The sequence below is a fragment of the Pristiophorus japonicus genome, chromosome 20, assembly GCF_044704955.1.
Source record: "Pristiophorus japonicus isolate sPriJap1 chromosome 20, sPriJap1.hap1, whole genome shotgun sequence".
Taxonomy (NCBI): domain Eukaryota; kingdom Metazoa; phylum Chordata; class Chondrichthyes; family Pristiophoridae; genus Pristiophorus; species Pristiophorus japonicus.
The window spans coordinates 22,170,030-22,197,848 of record NC_091996.1 but is presented as its reverse complement, the minus strand read 5'-3'; the positions used below and the strand labels follow the sequence as shown (position 1 = coordinate 22,197,848).

Here is a 27,819-nt window from a genome sequence, read left to right as displayed (position 1 = left end):
CAGCACAGAAACAGGCCATTTATGCTCCGCATGAGCCCCCTCCCAACTTACTTCATCTCACCCTATCAACATATCCTTCTATTCCTTTTTCTCTTGTGTTTATTTAGCTTCCCCTGAAATGCATCTATGCTATTCGCCTCAACCACTCCATGTGGTAGCGAGTTCCACATTCTAACCACTCTCTGGGTAAAGATATCTCTCCTGAATTCCTTATTGTATATATTAGTGATCATTTTATATTTATGGCCCCTAGTTTTGAACTCCCACTGTTTGAATTGTAACATAATGAACATATTGTAATACATATTACAATGCACATCTGCATATTCCATCTGACTAGATTCTAGAACTTGAAAGACACTGCTAAACTGAAACAAACATCTTTTTTAATAAACTGAGTTCCAATATTACAATTGACCATATTATTCTATATGGTGGAGGCTGATATGATTCTAAATACCTAAAGTTTGCAGACAAGTGATTTGGTTAGCCAAGGTGTAACTAGAATTTGACAATGACCCCACCATTCATGTGCTCAGATTACAGTAAATGCCTATAATTTACAATTAGGTGGCCTAAAACAGATTTGGATTCTCAAATTTAAAAAAATAAAACAAGGTAAAATTCCAAATTTGCAATAGAAGAGAATGATGCACTATTTGCAGAGGGAGGCAGTACTTCATGTTGGTCACAATGCTGGAGCAGTAACATTCTCTGTTCCTGTGTTGATGTGGCTGCAGCAACAGTTATAGGCCTGTGTCTGGTTTCCATGAAAAGTAGGCATTTGCAAATCACTAATAAAGATGGGTACTTTACTGGTACACTGAATTCCCACTACACTATGCTTATTTCAGATATGGAAGATGATAAATGTGAGAGGATAGCATCACTGGTTATCGTTATTTATGCAAGTTTGGAAACCAGGACTGGCCACACAAAGGGTTAGAATAACATATACTTCAGTTTAGACCTTTTCTGGGGCAATGTGTGCTTTCTGAAAATCAAATATTGCGCTGCTTTTCTCCATTCAGAAGTGCGCCGAAAAATTTCCGGCCCAAATTGTCCGCTGCTGGCCTCTTCCCTGTGGTCACGCAGTGTGGCCAGTCGAGTCGGGGGTGGTGCCAGCATCCTGCGCCCAAAGCTGTGCCGGGACGTCTGCACATGCGCAGTGGCGTGTCCGCGCATGCGCAGTAGCTCCTCGCCCCCAGCCTCTCCGTGTCTTGCTGCAGCCGCTTTGTGGGACCCGATGCCGGCCACTGGAATCACTCCCACCCCTAGCCCAGGCTAAGTGGCCTCCCGGTGCAATTTCTAAGAGATCGATCGCATCTGGAGGCCACTTAGCCAGGGCTCGGGGCGGGCGGGCAGGAGAACTGATAGTGTGCCTGGATGATTTCTATCAGTTCTCCTGCCCGCCCCCGCCCCTAGCCTAGGCCGTGTGGCCTCGCACACTGGCCAGCCCGAGTTTGAAGATGAAGGTAGGACTTACTTCAATTTTTTAATTTGTTATTGAATTCTTAGAACTTGTTGTTTGCAAGGTTTGGTGGTTTGTCAGGCTTGGTGCTTTAGGTGCAGGTCCTCTCTGTTTCCCATCCCTACCCTATCCCAGGCCAAATGGCCTCCAATGTACCTACCTGCGCCAATTTCTTTAACTCTCTGTAAGGGTTTTCTGAAGTGGCCACATACGCTGGCCTAGGTAGATTTGGAGTAACTATTAGCTGGCCAAAGTTGCCTAAATGGGCAGAACTGGCGTAGATGGCTGGTAACGCCCCCTTCTGAGAAAAAAAACAAAACTAAAAAAATCGTAACTAACTCAGTTACACTGGTGCAAATTGATTGTGGAAAATGGGGATTTTTAAGTTACGCCAGAAAAACCAAGTTGCTCCAAAATAAAACGGAGCAACTCCTGGCCAAAATTGAGCCCCTTGTAACTATTTCTGCAATGTGTATTATAGAATAGTGACCTATTACTTTTATATTGAAATTAGATGAAATAGTAATTACCCTCATTGTTCTGCAGATCATTTCTGCTCTATGATTTTGGGCTCAATTTTGCCCAAGCCCATTTTCTGGCGTATTGCCAGAGTTATGCCCGTTTTTCTAGGCCAGAAATATTTTGCCAAAGTTTCCCCGATCTATAATTCAAATTTAATGACGCTATTGTCCAGTAGCCTCGGGGGGGCAGGGAATGGAGCCCGCTGTCTGCGGCGAAAAATTGATGACGCGCCTTCCGCGCATGCGCGACAAAAAAGTTACGTTTTTGACGTCATTGCAATGGACGCGCGTGCGCAGTACAGCTCAGAGTTGTCAATCGGCCATTTTTAAAGAGTCAGTTGTGTGTGTGAGAAGGAGTGCTGTGTGGGAGCATTGGAAAAATCAGAGCTGCAGCAGTACAAGATGCAACACGATGCAAACATTTCTTGCAGGATGAAGTTGAGGCACTAGTTACTGTGATTTAGAACAGATGGCAAGAGCTGGACACCAGCTGAGGTCACATAAAAGTTACACCCAAATAAATGAAGAAACGCTGGAAGCAAGTTGCAGAAGATTACTGCATAATGGTGACCACCACGAGATTTGAAGGCCAGTGTAAAAAGTGGCAGGACCTTGGTCAAGTAGTTAGTGTAAGTAATATTTTCATTTATTCAATGGAATTGCAATTGTAAATGTGACCAGCTGTACATGTCAGAAAGACACCCTCTCTAAAAAGTTATGTTTTCATCTTTGCAGAGGAAAGTGGCACACAAGAAACGAGAAAGAACCCGAACAGGGGGTGGCCTGGCAAATCTGGAAGAGAGAGTCGCTGCTTTGATGGGTCCTGCCTAGAGAAAAGCAATCACCACTGCACAAGCTGGGCCCATACGCGAGGGAGAGTGGAAGTCCTGCAAATTCCACAGTCTGGCTTTCGCTTCGGTTCCTGGGGATGTCTCCGTCAGTTACGCTTCGGTTAATGCAATATGCTATCATTCATCGTAGTCCTTCAAATCAGCCTGTTGCCTGGCCTGTGCTGTGTGAGCCTACTCATGCCACCCACCCTGTCCCCTCCTCTGCTGTTAACCATTTGTCTGCGTTCTGTTATATTTTGTAGAACTTGAGGCCGACCCGGACGATGTAGAAGAAAATTCAGACGCGGACGAGCCTGAACAGGATAACATTTTCGAATCCAACCCTCCAGACCAAGAACATGGGTCTGAGGGTGAGGGGATGGAGCTGGATGAAGCCCCCGCTGTTTTACTGTCTTTAGAGGAGATGCCACTCATTGCGGTGACAGCCTCTTCCGTGACTAGTGGTTTGAATGTTGGTGGGTCATTCCATGGTTTCCGAATGTCTGAGGCTACGGGGCCCAGTGGTGTGGTACAGCGAGGCACACCTGTGGGGAGGAGGGGAAGGAGAGCTAGACCGCGCTCTCCTGAGGTGCAGGTCTAACCGACATGCTTCAGATGATGGCAATGAGTGGGGAGAGCATTGACCTTACACGATCACTCCTGGACGCCATCAGTGGGGTGGGTGACGAGGTAGCGGACTGTCGGGAAAAGTAACAACACTTTCACGAGAAATGGAAACGAGGTCAGTGAACATCAGGGAGGGAATGTCAGAGATTGTGCAAATACTATCACTGAACATGAGGGAGATAATGTCACAGGTAGTTGAGACAATTTTGCTCAACATCAGGAAGGGAATGTTGCAGGTCGTTGAGACACTGTCAAGGCACATGAGGGAGGGAATGTCGGAGTTAGCTGCTGCAATAAGGGAACATGCCCAGAACCCACACCCATTGATAGAATCAACTGCCACTCCCACGCCAATCCCCAGACCAGCCTCTGAAGAGCCCCAAGCCAGGCCCTCTACATTGTTGCCTGCCAGCCCCCCCCCCCCTCATCTCCTTCAACAGGTGCACATTACCTGAGATGTTAGAAAGAATAAGCTTGGTACAGATCCCAGAAACACGGCGCCACCACCTGTGGGCAGAGGTGGGGGAGTCACCAAGAACAAGCGCAGCGGGCGGTCACAGAATAAGGTGGAGGAGGGATGGGTGCAGCCTTTCTTTGCTGTTGTTGTTCTTAATATTATTAGTGTTGTAACTGTTGTTCTCAAATTTAAAGTTTTTTTTAATAAGTTATGCAAATGTACACGTTTATTAGTAAGTGATTTTAAAGTTTGTAAGTGATTGTAACTGAAAACTTTAAAGTTTGAGACAAGAATAATTTTGTTAAAGTTAACTTATAAAATATATTTAAATTAAAACTGAATAATTTCCATTATTTGTTCAATTATTAAAACTCTCCCTCTCCCCCCCCCCCCCAACTAACTGAAGTCTTGTGATTTCTCCCCTTCTCTTTCCCACCCCCTCCTCCCCTTCTCTTCCCACCCCCCACCCCACTCTTCCCCCAAATTCATTGCAGTCTTCAGAAGCCTTCTGATCGGCACCTCGCTCCTCGGGCTCAGTGCATAAGCCTTTCGATCGGTCGGCAACTCCCTTTCTCCCCCGCACCGGGGCTTGCTTTCCAGCTAAGCCCCAAGCCCTGGGCCGATTCTGCCAGCCAAAGCTATGATCTTCCAGCCCTGCTTGAAGACATTCAGTAGTGGCGTGTGAGTAAGAAAAAAAAAATGAAAATTTCTGAAATCCCAAAAACTTCCATTTACTACATTGACAGGTTAAAAAAAGTTGAACTTTATTATTGATTTTTTTTAAAAGAGTGTTCTTGACTCCCTCCAAAATCTTCGATTAAAAACAATTTCAGCGCCGATTTGTCAATGTGCGCTGCTTTCTGCTAACTCACCAGAAGGTTTTTCGGGGGTGGCCAGATAAGCCGACCTAGGAGGGAAATTTTTTGACCAAGCTGTGAAAAATTATGAAAACCGGTGCAGACATGAGGGAAATGACCCCATTACGTCAAAAAAATACTCATCTAGAAAAATCGTAACTAACTCAGTTACGCTGGTGCAGATCGCAGGGGGAAACTTTGAAAAACATAATTACGGCAGAAAAAAACGGGGCGCGCCAAAAAAAATGGTGCAAATGACCCGGGAAAATTGAGCCCTATATCTTTAATAAGGGTCTCCATAATTTTCACCACAATGGACATTAAACTCACAGATCTGTAGTTTTCTGGGTCGCTTTGGCTACCTTTTATAAAAATAGGTGTAACTTCTGCCTTTTGCCAGTCGTTAGGCACCTCTCCAGTATTCAGTGATTTCTGGAAGATTTATGCCAGATTTCCTGCAACTGGAGCCTTGATTTATTTGGATCTGATTTATTTACCCTACGTTTGCACAGCTGTTTATTCGGCAACCATGCTGGTAGTGATGTGAACAATGTCACATCTTACCTTTTACTTCCCTTTCCAGATCAAATAAGTTACCCGTCTCCTCCTTGGTAAACACAGAGGCAAAAAACGTATTTAGCATTTTTGCAGCCTGTGTAGCATCAGTTGTCATATCCTTATCCGATCCCAATTTGTGTGTCCACACCATTCCTAATTTTCCTAAGGTAACTAAAAAATGTTTTATTATCCTTCATTTCTCTTGCCATATTCAAATTTTAAACATTTCTTTGCCATTTTGATGTAATTTTTACACTCCAGGCGTGGCTTTTGATACTGAATCTGGCTCAAATCTGCATCACTTTCCTTCATGTTGCTTGGTAGTCTGGTTCAAGCAGGCAGGAGTGCCTTCAAGCTTGGTATCTTTGCTTTGAATTGGGATACACTGGTCCACTCAATGGAGAAGAAATTGAGGATGACTGGGATAAGTTTGTGGCGAGAAAGCAAAGTTTACTTTGTAGGACAGCGAGATTAGGTTAGATGGCTTATGTGCAGAACACATGAATGGTCTGTTTCTGTACTGTAACATTCTACGATTCCATAACTGGGCTGGCTCACCTACCACTGAAAAGGAAATTGATCAAATAAACTCTACAAAATTGACACTTTAAAATAATTTCAACCACTAGAAATCTGCAATTGTAACACACAGGTAATCATTTGGCAAAAAACATGGACAATATTTTTTTAATGTATTTTACCATAGATGTCAGGGAGTTTCCAGCTTTCCACGGTTATACAACTGGTGTTTTGCTTTCTTGTCCGCTTTCCCAAAGCACAGAGACCCCAGGTTTCCCTAAAGAAGAAAAATAGCATCAACGTACCTGGACGCCCGTTTTTTTCCGGCCCCTCAGCGCTGAAAGTAAAAATTCATAGTTTCCTCACCATATGCGCACCCTCTGGTGCCGGTGCTACCCGATCCAACTCTAATGTGTGCTGAAACCGCACAGCGCATGCGATGAAAAAAACAAATGTTTTTAAACCCACTGCTCATGCGCACAAAAAAATGACCCATTTGCACATGCGCAGTAGAAAGTATTAAAAAACAGCACATGTGGGAACTGTGTTGATCACCATTGAGAATCCATTGGTGGCAGAGGTAGGAAATACAGCTTCGTTCACGAGATGGCTGCAATGGAAGGCGCAGAGAAGGCGAAAGGGCCAGGGACCGAGAAGGGGAAACCATAAGTGCGAAGAGATTTTGCGCGGAATAAATCGAGCCCCTGGTAGAATTAATCGAGAGTAGATGGGGAGTTCTGGAGAACAAAGGGAGCTTCGGTAAAAATAAGCTTAAACCATCTGCACTCGCAAAAGTTTAGGACCAGATCGCAGTCGAGTTTAATGGAATGTCCATGACCCCGAGAACCAGTGCGCAGCTGAAAAAGAGGCTGGACCTTGGACAAGCAGTGACTGTAAGTAATATATTAAACTTACATTTATTTGGGCTTTTAAATATATGTATATTTATGTACAGCAATAACATCTGTAAATGTGATCCGTGTGCGTCTGTGTGTGTGCACACATGTTCAGAAGGACCCTCTCTTAAAAAGTTCCATTTGCATCTTTGCAGAAGATGGTGTCACAGATCAAGAATGATCACAAACTGGAGGAGGTTTGCCAAGTAGGCTGCAACTAACAGCCGTGGAGCAGAGGATAGCTTCAATGATTAAATGCCACAGGAGAAGACCAACAATCAATGCGGAAGCTGGACCCAGTTTTCCATTAGAGGGTAAGCCCTGCAAATTGCACAGTCTGGGTTGGCTAAGTGTGATCAGCCTTGATCTTATTGAATGGTGGTGCAGGCTCGAAGGGCCGAATGGCCTACTCCTGCACTTATTTTCTATGTTACATTATGCGTGTGCTTCCTTCCTCAATGCTGCTAACCAAGCATCTATCTTTTGTTTCGCAGAGGTTGAGCATCAGGAGACAGAAACTACACCTGAAGTTGAAGGAGAGAATGTTCAAGAAAATGCCACACCAGATATTCCAACTCAGGACAATGATGGGCAGCAAGAAGTCAGACGACAAGATGGTTACCCTAGATTTGAAGGTGCTGAACCCCTCGAGGATTCCAAGCCCTTTCATGAGTGAATCAATCAAGAGGACTTTTCTAGGTGTGACGTCTGAGGCTGAGGGTACAAGTGTGTCGCAGCAAGCCACACCTGCGAGACGTCATAGAAGTGCGAACTCCAGACCAGATGCAGAAATAATGGACTCTGAGAACATAGGACATCTTGTGGGGATGAGTGGGGAGAACAACCAACAATCTCGATTGCTCCTGGAAGCCTTTGGTGGGGTGAGGGCAGAGTTGGGGGGACTGTCATTATAGGTTAAAAGACTTTCACGACGGTTAAACGAGGTAGTATCGGCACTAGGAGGGGCTCACCCAGGCTGTCCTTAATGAGTGGAGCACTTTCCACTCTGCACCAAATTCAAGAGTTCATCCTGAGGATGAGGTTGACTATTAAGAGGTCCACTATGACACATTTTGGCTCTGTCTCTGTTGTATGCCAGCATCAAGAAACGCCGCGCCAGAAAAGAAACAGATTACACCTGGGGGTACGGGGGCAAGGAAGCAGAAGTCTGCAACTATGGGCACGCGCAGGGGTAGCGGCATCTATTGGGGCAGGATTGGCACACAGCGCTAAGGAAGTGGATTGATGTCTTGTTTGTTTTTTGGTTGCTTTAGTTGATTGTTCTTTGTAAAGTTTGCCACGGTTTTGATTAAAGTTTTTAAAGTTATGAAGGTTTAAATGAAGTAAAGTCAAGCTAATTACAACTGTGCTGTACAAATGTTTAATAAACATTTTAATTTTGGACTTTTAACCTGACTTCTGCACTTCATTTTTTAATGCTGCACTAATAAATATTGCAGGATAACTGGACTCACCATGTAAAATGGCCTCACCCCTTGCAACCTATTGGTTGAAATGATACAGGGGAAGGTTCCAGTACCAAGGTGTTCATGGAGCCTGCCTTGTTCTGGGTCACTGATAACTGCAACGAAGTACATGGTGCATATATCAGCGACCCTCACCAATCTGGATCCTTGAACAACTTAGTCTTATTGTCCACCTAAGCACTCCAACACTCCTTTAAAACTTGAAAGATTGGAGGTGGGAATATTTAATAACCATTATGCAATATCCACCTAAGCACTCCAACACTCCTTTGAAACATAAAAGATTTGTGGTGGTAACAATTAATATAAATTATTTATTTTCCACTTAAGCACTCCAATACTCCATAAAAACCTAAAAGATTTGTGGTGGGATTATTTTTTTTTTCAATGTAATATTCCACCCTTTAATAGAGATCACTGCTGCTTGGAGTGTCTAGCACTGTCATTTGTGTGCAGATTTTCAGCCTGGGCTAGCAGTGGGCTGCGTGGGTGGAGGACCTTGGGCCTAGGCTAGCATTGGGCCGCGTGGGTGGAGGACCTTGGGCCTAGGCTCGCAGCGGCTCCCATCGACGTCCAGGAGAGTGAGGAGAAGGCTGCACTGGATGTAGTTTGGAGTATTTTGGGCAGTGAGGACATCGATGGAAAAAGGTAAATTTTAAAAAAAACCATCATTCTTTTTTCATGCCAGGAGCATCAGTATGGGTACGTTTATATTTATTTTTTATTTTATACCTGCTTATAGATAAAATGTTTTTAAATGACCTTAAAGTTTAATTGTAAGCTAAATGGAAGTTCCTTCAGCCAGGGAGAGGAGCGGGCCAGCTTGGATTCTCTAACTGCAGGAAAGAGTTTTTCCTACGGTGTTTCTAGGGTCTCTGCGCCGGTTTAAAAAATTTTGTTGGTGGGGAAAGTTTACCGTATGTAAAGAAATGGCACGGTACCTTCTTTTACAGGTATACCAGCGCCAGAATGTTTGGCAGCAAACATTCTGGCGCTGGTAGTAGACGCGGCGCCCCAACAATAGGTAATCTTTGGACTGAGCTTTGGCGCCAAAAGATTCACTGGGCACTGAAAAAACACCGCCCAGTGATGGGGAAAATTAGGCCAAAGTCTCGACTTGTGAATTACAAGGTCAACTACCTCAATGTTTATTCATTTAGAAAACATATGTTACTCTGAAATGGCTCTCCAACGATCATGTGGATTGGTACCATCACAACATTTTAAATCTTTCTTTTGAAATGGAATTACCATTAGAGTTAAACTTGCTTTATCTTTAAATTCGCTAGACTTGCTAAAATAGCGGAAATTGTGAAGACTCAAATGTGACTCAGGCTCAGAGCCATTAGTTATCTCATGCATATACATACAAAAAACAGGAATAGTGCACTGTCACTGTACTTAATGAGCGATCTACAGAGAAGCAAGGTTCAGGTTTGCTTTCTCGCTCTGCTGAATGCCTGCATTATTGTGGGAGGGTGCTTAGCAGAGGCACTTCTCCATAAAGAGGCAGTTTAGAGTGATATTTCTGGAGGTTGCAGGCAGGCCTGAAAAGCCGGAAAAAAGGAAATTCACTCACAAATATTAAAAACTCTCAAATACCAAACCAAACAGGACACAAGAAGCGCACAATATGATTACTCTAAAATTCACAACAAAAATTATATCTTTTTTTGAATCTGTGCTCACCAAAGCAAGAAACATGAATGTTGGAGATTTCCATTTTCATTTTCTAATTCAGCGTTGATAACCAGCACTCCCAGATCATGTATACCGCAGGTAAGTGTAGAGTAAAAGCTCCCTCGAGTCTGCACCGACGTGTCTCAGCCCAAAACTCAAGAGCACCCCCTATTCAACCGGTGGGACATTTTTTCAGTTTTCCACACCAGCTGTCCCGTGGCCACTGAGTGAGATTAGGGGCAGTTTTGTGCCGCATGCCTATCTCCATTAGAAACTGATTGAGAATTTTCAAATGTATTTCACGCAGGAACCTTGCAATAAAGGAAACATTCATCACATACGCCTGGCCTGGATTTCCCCAAGGTGAAATGCCAGTGCCTAACCCACTGCACCATCCCAAAAAATTACCACAAATTTTAAAATGGTGAAAGATAAAGAGGACAAGTATTGCATGATTTAGCAAGGAAATGCTTAAAACAGGAACATTTGGACTGCTGTCCCTTTGTATTATGTCCCTTTGTCCCTAAAACATGTATCTTGCACTTTATGCACTATTTAGTATTTTCCTCATCTAAATTGAAAAAATACCATCAATCAATACTATATTAGCAAATTACTGTCAATTGCAAACACAGAAAAGCAAGATTTAGGCGGTACAAATTGTATTCCTATTTTGGACACATAAAAATCTTCCAAATTTTACAAAGACAAAAACAATCAGAGTTAAAAATATATCTTCTTGTATTCCGTGTAGTAACTGGCTCTGGAAAATTTGAGGTCACTGATCTAGCTGGAAAGGATGTTTTTACAATGCAAGGATTTGGCAGCCTACCGCTTCCCCAAACTAGCACAGGCTTCGCTACGAGTGCAACTGCAATGTAAGAAAATAACTGGACTCCCACACTGTCCAGTTGACAAATTGTATTCCTCAATTGAAAATATAGCCATTGCAACCAAAATGGATTCAAATACTCGGTTTGAAATGAAAAATTCCAACAGTAACTGCAGGTTTTCAGAGAGTTTTAGGCACTTAAGTTCAATAGATGGGGGTTTATATGCATCTCACTTGCACTGTGCAGTCAGGACATTAAATGCTGTCATTTTTTTCTTTGTCATAAATTGAACCCATGTTAAAGCTCCTACTTTGCTGGAGTTATCATGCACATAACAACCATTCCTCTCCTTAGGCACCACGCACACATTCATACATAAAAAGCAAAAATAATTAACTAAACATCCAGTAACAGCAGGCCATCAAGTAGGAATGTGCTCCCAGTTCACAGAGTGAATCAAGATTATCTCGAGGCTTTTCTTTATAATGAGTTGATTACAATAAAAATGACATGTTCCTGCCCACCAAACAACATTTCAGCTGAAATAGGAACATAATTGTCATTATCATAAGTTCAGATTGCCCCAAAGAGACTCACCAGTCACATTGTCTGGATCAAATTGTTATCTGGACTTCTCTACAAATCACTGTAATAGGAAACTTTTTGAAAGTTTTCAAACGCTGCTGTTGGACTTTCCCACAGAAGTAACAGTTATTCTGTAACAGGAAATGGGAGTCTCAAGGTGCTACGAGTCAAAAACAAAGATCTCCATATATGGTCAAAATATCATAAAAAATTAAAATCCACATCTGGGAAGCTGCAATGCAAATGTGCAATATTATGGGCACTTTTCACAAGCAACAGCAGTAATGTAATTATTAATAATTCAGCTAGAAATCTTGTTCATACTCCAGGAGACTTTCCAAGGGATGTTTAAGTTCAATGTACAGGTTCATTCTTCCACATACTCATAATTGGCTGTTAAAACAGCAAAAAGCATCTCCATAGCAGAAGCCCTGCTGAGATATTCAAGGAGAAATTGTTACATCCCAGTAATTAAGACAGAATTCACGTTTGTATGATATTTTTGAGCTTGTTGGAAGGCAAACTGCAGCAAACCTTACAAACAACTTGAAATACATTCAGGATTTTAGTTCATATTCCACATTTACCAAATACTAAAAAGTCATTCAATTTATCCAATGCATGCAAAATTTATTTTCTATACATCATTGATGATTATGAAATACTCAAAATGTAATTTTCAATTGGCTTGTGGATATACATTTCATAAAGGAACTATATACAATCTTTTTAATAAAAAAATGAATTGTATTGTATCGTGTTGGTCACAAGAGTACTATTTAGGAAAAAGATCTGAAACATGAACTCTGTTTCTCTCTCCACAGATACTGCCTGGCATTCTGAGCATTTCCAGCATTTTCCACTTATACAGGTTGAGCGTCCGAAATCCGGAGTTCCGCAATTCGGAATATTCCGGAATCCAGACACCGGGCCAATCAGTGGTGGGTTTTCCGGAAACCGGAAAATGTTCCGAAATCTGGACTCCCTCGCCTCGGCCGCCCGCCCTGCCCCCACTTCGGCCGCTCGACCTCCCCTCAACCGCCCGACCTCTCTCCCCGCCCCCCTCCCCCTTACCTCGGCCGCCCAACCCCCCTCCCCCTTACCTCGGCCCAGGCATTTCTGGACTCGGGACATCGGAAGGACATCTCAAAATCTGGAAATACTCGAACCTCGGCCAGGGCGTTTCCAGATTCGGGACGTTGCAAAGACGTTACGAAATGCAGAAATACCCGGAATCCGAACGGCCTCGGTCCCGAGGTTTCCGGATTTCGGACGCCCCACCTGTATTTCACATTTCCAGAATCCATGCTGAAATCTTGGTCAAATTGTGGCCCTGAAATTCCGGTAACACCATTCCCACAGGCAATCTGGTAAAATAAAGAAAAAAAATGCGCACTTACCTTTCTCTCCTGCGCCGTCTTGAACTTTCGATTCTGTGATGAAGATTCCCAGGCAGTGTGTGACGCCACGCCACGCCACCCGGGAACATAGCACGCGCGAAGCCTGTGGCTTCTTTCGGAGTCTGTCCCCGCCCGCAGGAGCGGTCAAAAGGAGCTCATTTACATAGGCCACGCCCCCAATTTATTTTACCTTCAGTGCTGCAGTTGGTTTAGAGATGACGACAAGGCTTTGAAAGGTGAGATTTTTCAATGAGTTTTTAATCTTTTAAAATAGTTTAAATTGTCTAATCTATATTAAACATTTTAATTTTAAAGCAATATAAAGACTTAAAACATGTCTTGCACTTCTGAACGGGTCGTGGTTGTGCAGTGTGTAATAGCTTGGCCAGCAAATAAAAAGTAGCGACTTCTAAACTGCATGTACAAATGAAAGGAGGAGAAAATGTTTATAAGATTGATGGCCACAAAATTTCTGAGTTGGGGGAGGGTGTAAGTTGGCGGGGACAGGAATTGTTGGCTGGGCCGATGTATGACAGAACACACTGAAGAAGCAACTACCCTTCTAGTGCAGCAGCATACAAATGACAGCATTAGGATGGGATGACAGCACTTGTCCTAAATTCCAAAACTCCTGCCCTCCCATCCGTTCTCGAGAAGCTGAGCCTCTATGTAAAAGGTGCAGTTTGTCGGGACCCATTCACCAAGGTGGAAATATGTGGTTGAAAGTACGGTGTTCAACTGAGATTGTTTGTGGAAACCTTTGGCCATATTTTGGGACTCACTACAATTGCTGGAAAGTCTTTGCACTATTATTCTCAAGAAGCCATCCTCTACATTTTGCATTACCCTTCGAAAGCATTCTATCTCAACACAATGACTGAGCTAGGTACTGAGTGTCTGACTTTCCAAGCTGCAATAAACATGGTACCTGAAATGTTATAAAAGTTAGAAGATTTGAATCTCTCATTACTCTGAGAGGAAGCTGCTTGTTTCCATTTCCTGCTGTTTATTTAGTCTGTGTTAAGCTTTTGCTCGACAGAACTCCTCAGCATCGACTGCTGCTGCTTATGCTGAAGGCTATTTCGCTGTTTGAAGTAAAGTTTCAGGTAGATGCGCACAGAATGCAGGCTGTACGCCTGCTTTATCTTGCACAGAACTTTCGTACCCTATTCCTGGGCAGAAGATCTCAAATTGCACAAGAACTCATCGCACGGGCAAGACCCGTCAAGCTCCAGCTGGACATTGTGCGCTGAAACCTGGCTTTTCCGATGCCTTCCCAGGTCCGTAGAAACTTTGTATGGACCCGGGACATCGGAATTTCAGGGTCAATGTAAATGCGGCTCGAGGTCCAATTTCAGGCCGGCCTCAGACCTCCCGGTTGGGGCGTGTGCTTGATGCGCTGTGCCCATTTCTGGCCTGAAAATGGACCAAAGGGAATCTCTATCCCATACTGTATTATTCTGTTGTCAAGGTGGAGGTGTGTTTAAACGGGCCTGTCGTTTTAAATACACAAAGTCTCATTGCTGTATACATACTACCAGGGACTGTGGTTCTCGTATTGGACTGTTCAGCCACCTAAGGACTCATTTTAAGAGTGGAAACAAGTTTTCCTCGATTCCGAAGGACTGCCTATGATGTGATGACATACTAAAGTTGATTACAGATTAATTTTTATTGATGCACTTGTAAATATCTGACTTCAGAAGAAAACAGAACAAAATTGTATAGTTCTTCTCTATGCTTGACACTTTGAAACATGAGGTCTGAAGTCTGAAGGGCACTCACATTTTTACACACAGATTGGAATCACTGTGCTCTGCTGATTACTAAATGCTAAGTGCAATGAGATCTCAGTTCTCTTTTGGTAGCCACTTTCTTGGGCAGTGAAACTGAACACTCAGATTCTAAATTGCCTTGCAGTGTTTTATAGACGAGACATGATTTCCTTTAGCTGAACACACAGTAACTGCATTAAACAAATGAAACCCTTGAATCAGGTTTCATAATGCTTTTAAAAAAGCTTATTCATACTTGAATTAAACCCATCTACTTAAAAAATATTAAGCAACACCATGCCTATTTCCTCTCTCATTTCTTTGAAGTTTCCAAGGCATTTCCGATTGCTCCAGGTTGCCTGGAATTTACTGCCGGTGAAAATGTCAAGTTCTACAACTTGTACACTTTCCACCCCCTGAACAATACATTTACATAAGAACATAAGAAAAAGGAGCAGGAGTAGGCCACCTGGCTACCTGGCCCCTCGAGCCTGCTCCGCCATTTAATAAGATCATGGCTGATCTGATCATGGACTCAGCTCCACTTCCCTACCCGCTCCCTATAACCCTTTATTCCTTCATCGCTCAAAAATCTATCTCCGCCTTAAATATATTCCATGACCCAGCATCCACAGCTCTCTGGGGCAGAGAATTCCATAGATTTACAACTCTCTGAGGGAAGGAATTCCTCCTCATCACAGTTTTAAATGGGCGGCCTCTTATTCTGAAACTTAGTTTCCCCAATGAGTGGAAATATCCTCTCTGCATCCACCTTGTCGAGCCCCCTCATAATCTTATATGTTTCAATAAGATCACCTCTCATTCTTTTGAACTCCAAAGAGTATAGGCCCAACTTACACAACCTATCTTCATAAGTCAACCCCTCATCTCCAGAATCAACCTAGTGAACCTTCTCTGAACAGCCTCCAATGCAAGTATATCCTTCCTTAAATACGGAGACCAAAACTGTACACAGTACTCCAGGTGTGGCCTCACCAATACCCTGTACAGTAGTAGCAGGATTTTGCTGCTTTTATACTCTATCCCGCTTTGCAATAGAGGCCAACATTCCATTGGCCTTCCTGATAACTTGCTGTACCTGCATACTCACTTTTTGTGCTTCAAGGATCCCCAGGTCCCTCTGTATTGCAGCACTTTGCAATTTTTCTCCATTTAAATAATAATTTGCTTTTTTATTTTTTCTGCCAAAGTGGATAACCTCACATTTTCCCACATTATACTCCATCTGCCAAATTTTTGCCCACTCTACTTAGCCTGTCTATATCGCTTTGCAGATTTTTTGTGTCCTCCTCACAATTTGCTTTCCCACCCATCTTTGTACCATCAGCAAACTTGGCTACATTACACTCGGTCCCTTCATCCAAGTCATTAATATAGACTGTAAATAGTTGAGGACCCAGCACCGATCCCTGCGGCACTCCACTGGTCACTGTTTGCCAACCGGGAAATGGCCCATTTATCCCGATTCTCTGTTTTCTGTCAGTCAGCCAATCCTCTATCCATGTTAATATATAACACCCAAACCCGTGAAATTGTATCTTGTGCAGTAACCTTTTATGTGGCACCTTATGAAATGCCTTCTGGAAATCCAAATACTCCACATCCACTGGTTCCCCCTTATCCACCCTTCTCGTTACATCCTCAAAAAACTCCAGCAAATTTGTCAAACATGATTTCCCTTCCATAAAACTATACTGACTCTGCCTGATTGAATTATGCTTTTCCAAATGTCCCGCTACTGCTTCCTTAATAATGGTCTCCAGCATTTTCCCAACAACAGATGTTTGGCTAACTGGTCCATAGTTTCCTGCTTTTTGTCTGCCTCCATTTTTAAATAGGGGCATTATATTTGCGATTTTCCAATCCGCTGGGAACACCCCAGAATCCAGAAAATTTTGGTAGATTACAACCAATGCATCCACTATCTCTGCAGCCACTTCTTTTAAGACCCTAGGATGTAAGCCATCAGGTCCCGGAGACTTGTCCGCCTTTAGTCCCATTATTTTACCGAGTACTACTTCTTTAATGATAGTGATTGTATTAAGTTCCTCCCTCCCTGTAACCCCTTGATTATCCACTATAAGATTGTTTTTAGTGTCTTCTACCGTGATGACCGATAGAAAATATTTGTTCAATGTCTCTGCCATTTCCCTGTTCTCCATTATTAATTCCCCAGTCTCATCCTCTAGGGGACCAACATTTACTTTAGCCACTTTTTTCCTTTTTATGTACCTGTAGAAACTCTTACTATCTGTTTTTATATTCCATGCTAGTTTACTTTCATAATCAATCTTCCCTCTCTATCATTTTTTTAGTCATTCTTTGCTAGCTTTTAAATATTTCCCAATCCTCTAGCCTCCCACTCGTCTTGGCTACATTGTATGCCCTTGTTTTCAATTTGATACTATCCCTTATTTCCTTAGTTAGCCACGGATGGTTATCCCTTCTCTTACGTTCTTTCCTTCTCATTGGAATATATTTTTGCTGAGAGTTATGAAAAATCTCCTTAAATGTCTGCCACTGCTCATCAACCGTCCCATACTTTAATCTATTTTCTAGTCCACTTTAGCCAACTCTGCCTTCATACCTTTGTAGTCTTTATTTAAGCTTAGGACACTGGTTTGAGATCCAACATTTTCACCCTCCAACTGAATTTGAAATGTAACCATGTTATGGTCACTCATTCCTAGAGGATGCTTTACCAGGAGATCATTTATTAATCCCGTCTCATTACACAGTACCAGATCTAAGATAACCTGCTCCGATTGGTTCCGCAACATACTGTTCAAGGAAACTATCCCGGATGTACTCTATGAACTCTTCCTCAAGGCTACCCTGGCCAATTTGCTTTGTCCAATTAATATGAAATGCTGGATCTGGCTGACTACTGGTGGTATACACTCTCGCAAAGAATGCACAACATTGTCAGTACCCTTTCAAATCTCATTCTAAATATTGCTTAATGGGGCAGGTGAGCATTATTCTTGTCTTGATGCACCATTCTAATTGCATTCAGTTCAAATATGCATTACCTCTCACTTAGCAGGTTAAAAGGCCAGCTAGGTTTTTACTTCCATAGGTGTCATCTTTCAGAAGAGATGTTAAATTAAAAACATAAGAAATAGGAGCAGAAGTAGGCCATATGGCCCCTCTAGCCTGCTCTGCTATTCAATAAGATCATGACTGATCTGTTCATGGCCTCAAATCCACTTTCCTGCGTGTTCCCCAATTGAGGCCCCATCTAATTTTTCATATAAACATAAAAGATTTGAGGAAGACCAGGGGTGTTCTCCCTGGTGTTCTGGCCAACATTCAATCCTAAACTAACACCCAAAATATTATGGGCTCAAAATTGGCTAGGAGTTGCTAGTTTTTTTTTTGAGCAACTTGATTTTTCTGGAGTATCTTAAAAATTCCCAATTTGCACATTCAATTTGCTCCAGTGTTAGTGAGTTGGTTAAGATTTTTTCTAGTTTAGTTTTTTTTCCAAAAGGGGGCATTACCAGCCACCTACACCCGTTTTGGCCATTTAAGCCACTTTGGACAGCTAATAGTTACTCCAAACTAACATAAGCCAGTGTATGTGGCCACTTGTGGCCGCACAGAAAACCCTTGCGGAGAGTTAAGTTATCAGCGCAGGTAGGTACATCGGAGACCATTCGGCCAGAGATAGGGGCGGGAAGGGAAGTGGAGAGGACCTTGCAATGCACTAAACAAAGCACAACAAGTAGTAAGCATTCAAGAAGACAAAAAAACATGCAAGAAAAAATAAAAAATAAAACTAAGTCTTACCTCCATATCAAAACACCGGGAAGTCAGTGGGCCAGCCGATACAACAGAAGTAAGTCCTACCCTACCTTCATCTTCAGCCCGGGAACAGCGACGCAAGTAAGTCCAGATTCCAGTCCCAGGCTGCCCTACCTCAGCCCCAACTCCAATCCCTTCCCAAAGAATCCTCTCTGTCAGACCACACTCCTGTTCCTACTCAGCTTATCTAAAGCTAGCTTTAGGATGTCTTGCCTGGCACTTTTTGTTTAAAGAAGTGAGGAATGTTGACGAAGTCTTCATTTGAAACAATTTTGTGACATTGTTTTTCATATCTGACTCGATCTTCTGTTATGAAGAAAGCACCCGGCTTCACAACCCTCACACTTGTAAACATCGGGATCAGCCTCAGTGCGTTCCACAGCGGGCCCAGCCGGTACATGAGACCACTCGACCAGGGATAGGGGCGGCGAGCATCGGGTCCCACCCACACAAGCTGCAGGACGTGCTGGGGGCGAGGAGCTACTGCGCATGTGCGCCCATTCTAACGCGCATGTGGAGAGCTGCCGGTACTGTTTCTCGCCCCCAATCGACTGGCCACGCCAAGCCCTGGGAGAAGCAACACAGCAGCCAGAATCGGGGGACATTTTTTCGCTGCCCTTTTCAGCCCACAAAGTCGGCGCATCTCTGGTGAGTGCGCTGAAAAAAGGGGTGGGCCAATTTTGAGCCCGAAGTAACTAGCCATTATCGCATCGCTGTGGGACCTTGTGTGCAAATTGGCTGCTGCACTTGTCTATGTAACACTTCAAAAATAATTAATTGGCTGTAAATAAATCTGGGATGTTGAAAGGTGTGATATAAATGCAAGATCTTTCTCTAGGCACTTGCATGTTGGGAATCGAGCCATTGAAGCTATACTGTTTACTCCTTTTTGCTGCCAGACACTAGCAAGCTACTTGCATTTGATTTAATGGAAGAGGATGAAGAACAAAGAAGATGAAGAAGGGCTATCAGGGATATGAGATGGTACCAGAGATGAGATGACCACACCCATAATTATGCCCCCACCCCCCCATAACTGTACCAGTCCCCAGACAAAACTGAAGAAATAACTTGTACAAGGAGACATGCAGCCAACCTCCAACCTAGAGACAGTACTGTAATTGGCAGTCACAGTGGCCATAAACTCAACTATTATGTCTCCAGTTCCTTTCGGTCTAGGTCATGGGGGTCACCTGCAGTATCAGACAATTTACTGCTCACAGTTATATCAAATACATATGTCAGTGACGCAGGCTTCAGCTGGACTAGCATCTTCATCACCTTTTCCAGTTAACAGCAGCAGCATGACAGTGCTGCCAAATGTCACTGCACTGCAGGATTTCTCAAAGTAAAGCGGTCACAGATGGGACAACATTTGTTCTTTGGGGTCCCTAAATACAAAGCAATCACCGACATGAAAAGAAAAGGGATCCACTCAGTCAGTGTTACCACCAACACTTTATCATGCTGGTCAACATCTGCTTCCCAGGCAAGAGTCACAATGGCCCCGATAATTATGGGGAGGGAACGAGGCAGCGTGGTTGTGGGGGGGGGGGGGGGGTTGGATGGGGAAGAGACACGGAAATCCCAGGAACGCGGAGGTCATTGCTGAATTTAACGGCAGAGCTTCATTATTCTTTTTTTGTTACTCTGTTTCCCACCCAGCAGCCATCCAGACTGACAAGGTGGCCGGCTGCCGGGTGGGAAAGTCAGTGGCAGTAGGACGGTCCCTGGCAACCAGGATAGATCGCGGTCAGAAGGCGGGGTTGGATCGACTATTGGGAGAGAGAGGGAGAAATTGCAGGGCAGAAAACTCAGGATCGCGGGTTTGGGGGTCGGCTGATTGCAGCAGAAGTTTTGTTTGAGGGGTCGGGGAGAGCATTCCTGCTCCTCCTGGCACACAAGCAGTGCTATAAAAACCATTTACCTGGCTGCTCCTATCCCCATTTTACTGCTGGGTTTCTCGAGCCCTGGGAAACCCGGCATGTCAGCGTTACATTTAAATCAGGCGCCCAACTGCACTGTAGGAGCCCGAGTTAAATATTATAATGTGGTGTCCTGCCTCTCGAGAGTGGAACACAAACATGCCATGCAACCCACCACAGTAAAAATGGCAACAGACACGTATGCAGTGGGTTAGGGTCGAGTCATGCAATTTAAAATTTTTTAATCCCCCTCGTTGTGGGGGGCGGGGGTTAAAACTCCCTCCATTAATTTCATCTTAAGACAATCATCCATACAATGCTTGTTTGAAGATGAAGGCTAACTGGAAAGATGGCTTCCTGGCCACTCAAATTCCTTGTACCAGCTATGGACTGAAGCTCAGCACAAATACAAGACCCTTGTAAGCCTGGTTGCATTTTTCGGGGGCGGGGGGGGGGGTTAAGAGTTGGGGGGAGCGGAGGTACAATAATGTAATTTGTAGATTTGCTGACTGCCTATTGGTAACTTGAAGAGATTGCAGAAGGATATTGTTGTGCTCAGTGAAACATGGCATTCCATGCAAGGCCCGAAACACAGCAGTAAGTTATTATTACACAGAGCATCTATAGCAAAGTGGCTAGTCTTGTGGATGAAGTACTTACGTTGATTTTTAGTTATTGTATGGTTACATAGACACCAATTGCCCTCTGGGTATTTCTCTCGAGGGGCCATTACTCAAGTATTCACCCTAACCCTATGTATTAATGCAATATGTGCGCGCACTAGGTCCATGCAGCAGAGCAGGTCTCCAATCGTCCTGGTTAATCCTTGCCACTGGATAAAGACCTAGCTCTGTCAAGCCCGTGTGGTGGCTGATGTGCAACGGTCACCACACATTAAAAAAATCCACGCACAGGCATTTTCCACCCCCTCAACTGCAGTTCAGGACTGGAACATCGGGTCTTTCATTGAAACATCTGCGAACTCTCGTGGAAGCAAGTCATCCTCGTTCGAGGGACCGCCTATGATGATGATGATGATTGAGATATCAAAATCATTGTAACTCATACTATTGGCATCTGAAGCATCATTTCAGAAATAGTGCGTCAGGATGCCAATGGTATGCGCTACAATGATCCGGATGTCTGTATGGGTCTTGCATCTGTGTTGTGCTTCAGTCCAGATCCTTCAAGCATCCGCTGTCTAGGAAATTTGATAGCTTTAAACCCCTTCCTTTGTGCTGTGGGTGAAAATTCAAGTGTTCAATTGGCTCCTGAGGCCCTTTAAATTAGTGTCAGCTGTGAACTTTGTGAAAATGTCTCTTTAGGCGGCCTGCTGTGCGAACAGGAGATTGCACTGAACAGGTAACATATACTGGAAGTAATTGACTATTGGAAGCAAAGGACTGCGAGTGCAGTCAGTGGAAGCACTTGCACTGCAGTGTTTACCACCGAATTGTTCATAGTCAGGAATTTCTAAGCTTTAATTCCAGAATTGTTTTCATAACATACACTTTACTAATGTTTACATACATTCTAAACGAACTGGAATTCCGGTAGTCATCATTTGTGAAAACTAGCATGATGTACTCATTTAAGACCTCTGCCATTTTTTGCTGCTAATATTTCTACCCCACTTATCCTAGACTTGGTCTCTTACTTCCAATCTATTATGTACACAGAAGAAATTAAAATTAAAATGAAACTTATTAAAACTAGCTTATATGCTTCATTCCAGTTGTACACACTTATTTGATACTGCATAAAATTTACAGGCAGAATCAACAGTCATGTTTAAGTCGTCATCTGCAATGGTCAAAAAATATTAAATGACAACACTTAGATGTAAGCTGACCAAGATATAAATCAGAAATCAGTATTCACAGATAAACCACTTTCAAAGAGATCAGCCGTAAATCTAAACCTTTATTCAATGTAGACAGTGAGCAAGATCTGACAATATCTATTTTGTAGTTTACATCAAACATTTTGTCATGGCGCAAACACACGTTCTCTGTCAATGGGCTATTTGACCTTGGAGACCATCACAGCTGAGCCCGTCAGCCACACATTTTTCAGCAGGGGTCAGTGGAAAGTGATCAGGAGGAACTCTGGTCGATTCCCCCCCCACCTCTTTCCTAGCTCCCTGTACTGAGACTAGTTGTAGTGTCCCTATGATTGTCCTGGCTGAGACCAACTAACTTAGTACAGACCAGAAAATAAGTTACAGGATTGTCTGATTAGGTTATACAAAGCTCAGTGTGTTCAATTGACTGATGCTACAATTTAAAGTAGGCATCAAACAAATATATACAACAACTTTACAGAACAATACTGTTATTCAATGTGATTTTAATCTGATACTGAGGACCAACAAATGGCAGAGCAAGAACTGAAATCATTTCAATTTGGTATCACCTAACCAAAAACCCTACCTTCACAGCATACATTGAGCAATGTTGTACTTCAATTTAAGAGATTCAATAACAAAATTAAATTGATAAAGATATCTACATGGTCTAGTACAGAACAATGCTGCAGAGATGATTTTAATTTGTTTCAGCTAATCGCAATTCAGAACAAGTGTAAACAAAATGATTTGAATCTCCAGGAGGAGCTGCTTTAAGCTACATGTTACAATCCGTTGAATTACTGAATGAAGAGAAGGACAAAGGAAAAACAGAGAGAAGAATTCAAAATGAAGTCTCAGGCTGCTACACATCTGATCCTGATTGAAACAAGCTAGCGTTTTTCACAATGTGATCTGTCCACCCCAGAGAAATGGCTGAAAGCCACAATCTAAATATGCTTCTTCACAATAGAATGATAAAGCAATGCGAGTCCAGACTGAGTAAATACAATGAAAGAGTATACCTCAGCAGTAGAGCTGCTCTCCATTTTCAAAGGGGTTGGAGATTCACTTAAAAAAAACTGCGAGTGAATTAGTCAGACAAAAGCCTCAGCCGTTAAACTTTAAGAATGTTGCTGAATGGCTTCCAGCTCTTGATTAATATCAGGCACACTGTAAAGCTGCATGTTTGATTCACTTAACATGATTAACTAGAAGTTAAAAACTGAATCAACAAAATTCCAGCTAATGATCTCTAAGGAATTCCAACTTAATGTTCTTTTTACCCACAACAAATATAAATATGTACTTGCCATTCTAGTTGTATTTATTCCATGTTCTTTGGGTTGTTCATCTGGCACATCACAAGCTTCTTAGTACATTCCAGCCATCAACTCAGGCTGCCCTGTTTCCGCTGCAGTTAATAGCTGCTCTACTCTCAAAGCTCCAGCTGATGTAGCCTTTTTTCCCCCAGTGTAATCCAACCCTTCAATGTCTCAGTAACATTCAATGTGAGGAGGTAAAGAAAATCAGCAACTTTAGCATGGCGACAGCAGATGACTGCGTGGTCTTTGTCCTGTGCTTATCAGGTGCCTGCCCTTCACAAGGCAGCAACAGAGCCCTTCCCTCCACCCCACAAAACCACTCTACTGTCTGGGAATACAGTATTAGCAGCATGTTAACGATGTGTCTGTTCCTTTCTACATTTACCTACAAACTATTGTGGTTTAAAAATTCGTTTTACCATGAAGGTATGTTGGAATCACTCAATTTGGACTGCTTTACACCAGAGCTCATTTCATGGGATATCAGCAATAAAATACAGGGGCACTAAATTTGCGGTAGTAGTAATGGTGAGGCTGTCTGTGCTCGCCATTATTACTGTGTAAAACTGACAGCAATTTCTGGCGGCCGCACATGGGCAGTTAAGTGCAGAAATCCAGAAGTTGCTGTCAGTGATACCCTGCTCCTCCACAGGGTGCATAGTTACAGTCTTCACAGATGGAATCATTAGAAATCACTGATTTGTTGAGAACTTCACGCACTATTCTTGCTGTATAAACCAGGAGTAACTGAGTTTTTAAACTTTGTACGAAGTCATAATTACTGCTGAACAACCTCTCTGGCCCTGAAAAACTAATGTTATAAGTGTGGAGTCTCATTCCTTTAGAAGAACATTTATAAATTGCAGTTTTTAAATAAAATAATTTTTTTTTTTTTTTAAATAGTTTTTGTTCTGATATTTATGCTTCTCCCTTAACCCCATGTGCATGTCCCAATCTTTATTTTGCTTTTGGAAAATGATTTAAATGTGAATTATATTCCCTGCTTTTTACTTCCTGCGTTGCTGTCTGAAGAATTCTTCGTTCTGATTGGCTGATCAGCCTGCCTGCCCAATGTCTGGATGCCACAGATCCTCTGTTGAAGGTGCTAAATTGAAACAGACATTGGAAGAGAGTAAATCTACGCTCTAGAGGCCGCTAAATCTTGATGGGTAACTATTTACGAGATTAGCGCCGAGCTCCATCCCTTCACCGCTGACTGCAATATCTGGGCCAATCTTTTATTAGCCAGAAGATTTGCTTCGCCCTAAAGCTGTAATTTCCATAGCAGTCAAAAACGTTTTTTCTTGCCATGATGGATAGGTAGGAAGGAGCGAAGGAAGCTAACCTGTTCATTTTCTTCCTTGTGTAATCAAGTTTCATTACAGACATCAATTTCAGTACTGGACATGTTAGGACTCCACTCATCAAGATCAGATTTCCATCCAACTACTGAGGCAGTAGTGAGGTGTAAAGGGCACGGTCTAGTAATTCAGACATGCCCCTTTAAGGACTGCCTTTAGAACTGTTTTTTCTGAGTTCAGCTGGCGCTGGCTGCCACAGGGCAAACCAATTTTGCAGTCATTTAGCCCCTTATTTGCACATGCAATGGGCCCAACCTCTGTTTTAGGCATGGGTACTGCACACCGATTCTTTAGACTTTACCAATATGGCGGACCGTGCACTTGTGTCTCTTCATGAGCGTGCGCTTGTTGCACAACATATTGGAGATCCAGGAGGTCATTTAACACCCAACAAATGGGTGCTGCATGGTCGAATTTCTAGGCCTGAGTCATCAACATGACTCCTATTACCTACGCTACCCTGACATTAACCTCCTCCATGAAATATTCAGAATGAATAGTAGTGGCAAAAAAAGTCAAAACTGATACTTATCAGGATAAAGTGAATGAAACCTCAGTGTAGCTTTTAAAGAAAATGTATTCTTCCCAGTCTCGTTTCAATGTTTCCCTCCTCTTTTATGTGAGTAGGGGTCTCAAGTGACAATACTGGGAGGGGCCAGATATAGATTCCTACATAACGTTACTCTGCTAATGCTACTCTATAATAAGGCGCTAGCAATTGCACAGGAGTGGCGTATTACAAATTGCCTCGGATTCTACTTCCTCCCCTAGAATTGGCATCTGGTCTCCTTTAGGTGCCACCCACCAGTGATCAAACTAAAATCGTTAACTCTCAGTGTGGGGAATTGCAGTCACAAACCACCTTCCTACTTCTCACACTGTCGCATCAATTGGCTCTGCCACGAGGTTCACCCACTGCAGTTTTAAGCACGAGGGATGTTGGTACCGGTTACCAGGTGTTCCTGGCTTGTGTTTACATGTCTGGACATTGCAACACTGATGATATCAGTGTTGACATTACTCAGAACAGACAGATGATAGTACCAGAGGGCTCGGTGTGTACAGTAAATGTGCTTTTCGATATTTGTTAATGTGTAATTTTCACACAGTAGCCTTTTATACAAGTCTGCCAGCAGCTTTAATTTTAGTCCAAATTAGGCACTGCAGATGATGTCAAGTGGGTTTTGTTTCCATGACAACACAACGGTATTTGAACTGGTTATCAAATCGTGCTACCTCCTCCATCTCCCAGCTCATGGGATAACAGCCTGTTTAAAACAGAATGTATTTTAAATTACTGAATAGATAGCATATTTATTAATTTATATTCCTATGTTCCTAATTTCATAAGGACTGGATACTCTAATGCTTCCAATAATGTTGAAAACAACATCAATGAAGAACAGAAAACATAGAAAATAGATGAAGGAGTAGGCCATTCGGCCCTTCGAGCCTACACCACCATTCAATAAGATCATGGCTGATCATTCACCTCTGTACCCCTTTCCTGCTTTCTCTCCATACCCCTTGATCCCTTTAGCCGTAAGGGCCATATCTAGCTCCCTCTTGAATATATCCAATGAACTGGCATCAACAACTCTCTGCAGTAGGGAATTCCACAGGTTAGCAACTCTGAGTGAAGAAGATTCTCCTCATCTCAGTCCTAAATGGCTTACCCCTTATCCTTAGACTATGTCCCCTGGTTCTGGACTTCCCCAACATCGGGAACATTCTTCCTGCATCTAACCTGTCCAGTCCCGTCAGAATTGTATATGTTTCTATGAGATCCCCTCTCATCCTTCTAAACATAGAAACATAGACATAGAAACATAGAAAATAGGTGCAGGAGTAGGCCATTCGGCCCTTCTAGCCTGCACCGCCATTCAATGAGTTCATGGCTGAACATTCAACTTCAGTACCCCATTCCTGCTTTCTCGCCATACCCCTTGATCCCCCTAGTAGTAAGGACCTCATCTAACTCCTTTTTGAATATATTTAGTGAATTGGCCTCAACAACTTTCTGTGGTAGAGAATTCCACAGGTTCACCACTCTCTGGGTGAAGAAGTTCCTCCGCATCTCGGTCCTAAATGGCTTACCCCTTATCCTTAGACTGTGACCTCTGGTTCTGGACTTTCCCAACATTGGGAACATTCTTCCTGCATCTAACCTGTCTAACCCCGTCAGAATTTTATATGTTTCTATGAGGTCCCCTCTCATTCTTCTGAACTCCAGTGAATACAAGCCCAGTTGATCCAGTCTTTCTTGATAGGTCAGTCCCGCCATCCCGGGAATCAGTCTGGTGAACCTTCGCTGCACTCCCTCAATAGCAAGAATGTCCTTCCTCAGGTTAGGAGACCAAAACTGTACACAATACTCCAGGTGTGGCCTCACCAATGCCCTGTACAACTGTAGCAACACCTCCCTGCCCCTGTACACAAATCCCCTTGCTATGAAGGCCAACATGCCATTTGCTTTCTTAACCGCCTGCTGCACCTGCATGCCAACCTTCAATGACTGATGTACCATGACACCCAGGTCTCTTTGCACCTCCCCTTTTCCTAATCTGTCACCATTCAGATAATAGTCTGTCTCTCTGTTTTTACCACCAAAGTGGATAACCTCACATTTATCCACATTATACTTCATCTGCCATGCATTTGCCCACTCACCTAACCTATCCAAGTCGCTCTGCAGCCTCACAGCATCCTCCTCGCAGCTCACACTGCCACCCAACTTAGTGTCATCCGCAAATTTGGAGATACTACATTTAATCCCCTCATCTAAATCATTAATGTATAGTGTAAACAGCTGGGGCCCCAGCACAGAACCTTGCGGTACCCCACTAGTCACTGCCTGCCATTCTGAAAAGTACCCATTTACTCCTACTCTTTGCTTCCTGTCTGACAACCAGTTCTCAATCCATGACAGTACACTACCCCCAATCCCATGTGCTCTAACTTTGCACATCAATCTCTTGTGTGGGACCTTGTCGAACGCCTTCTGAAAGTCCAAATATACCACATCAACTGGTTCTCCC

The 27,819-nt window shown here is 43.1% G+C and overlaps 1 protein-coding gene across 8 annotated transcripts in view; it reads right to left on the bottom strand.

The window, feature by feature from the left end:
- Window positions 1–27,819, bottom strand: part of LOC139232434 (disabled homolog 2-interacting protein-like) — a 1,003,994-nt gene that overhangs the window by 169,392 nt on the left and 806,783 nt on the right. The window contains exon 1 of one of the 8 annotated variants that reach the window (XM_070862607.1): window positions 11,334–11,373. The exons of 6 other annotated variants lie outside the window; for them this stretch is intronic. The gene's annotated coding sequence lies outside the window, so the exon portion shown is untranslated. Of the gene's footprint in view, window positions 1–6,022; window positions 6,092–11,333; window positions 11,374–27,819 lie in introns of those variants that run through there. One more of the 8 variants, XM_070862608.1, reaches the window with a different exon arrangement.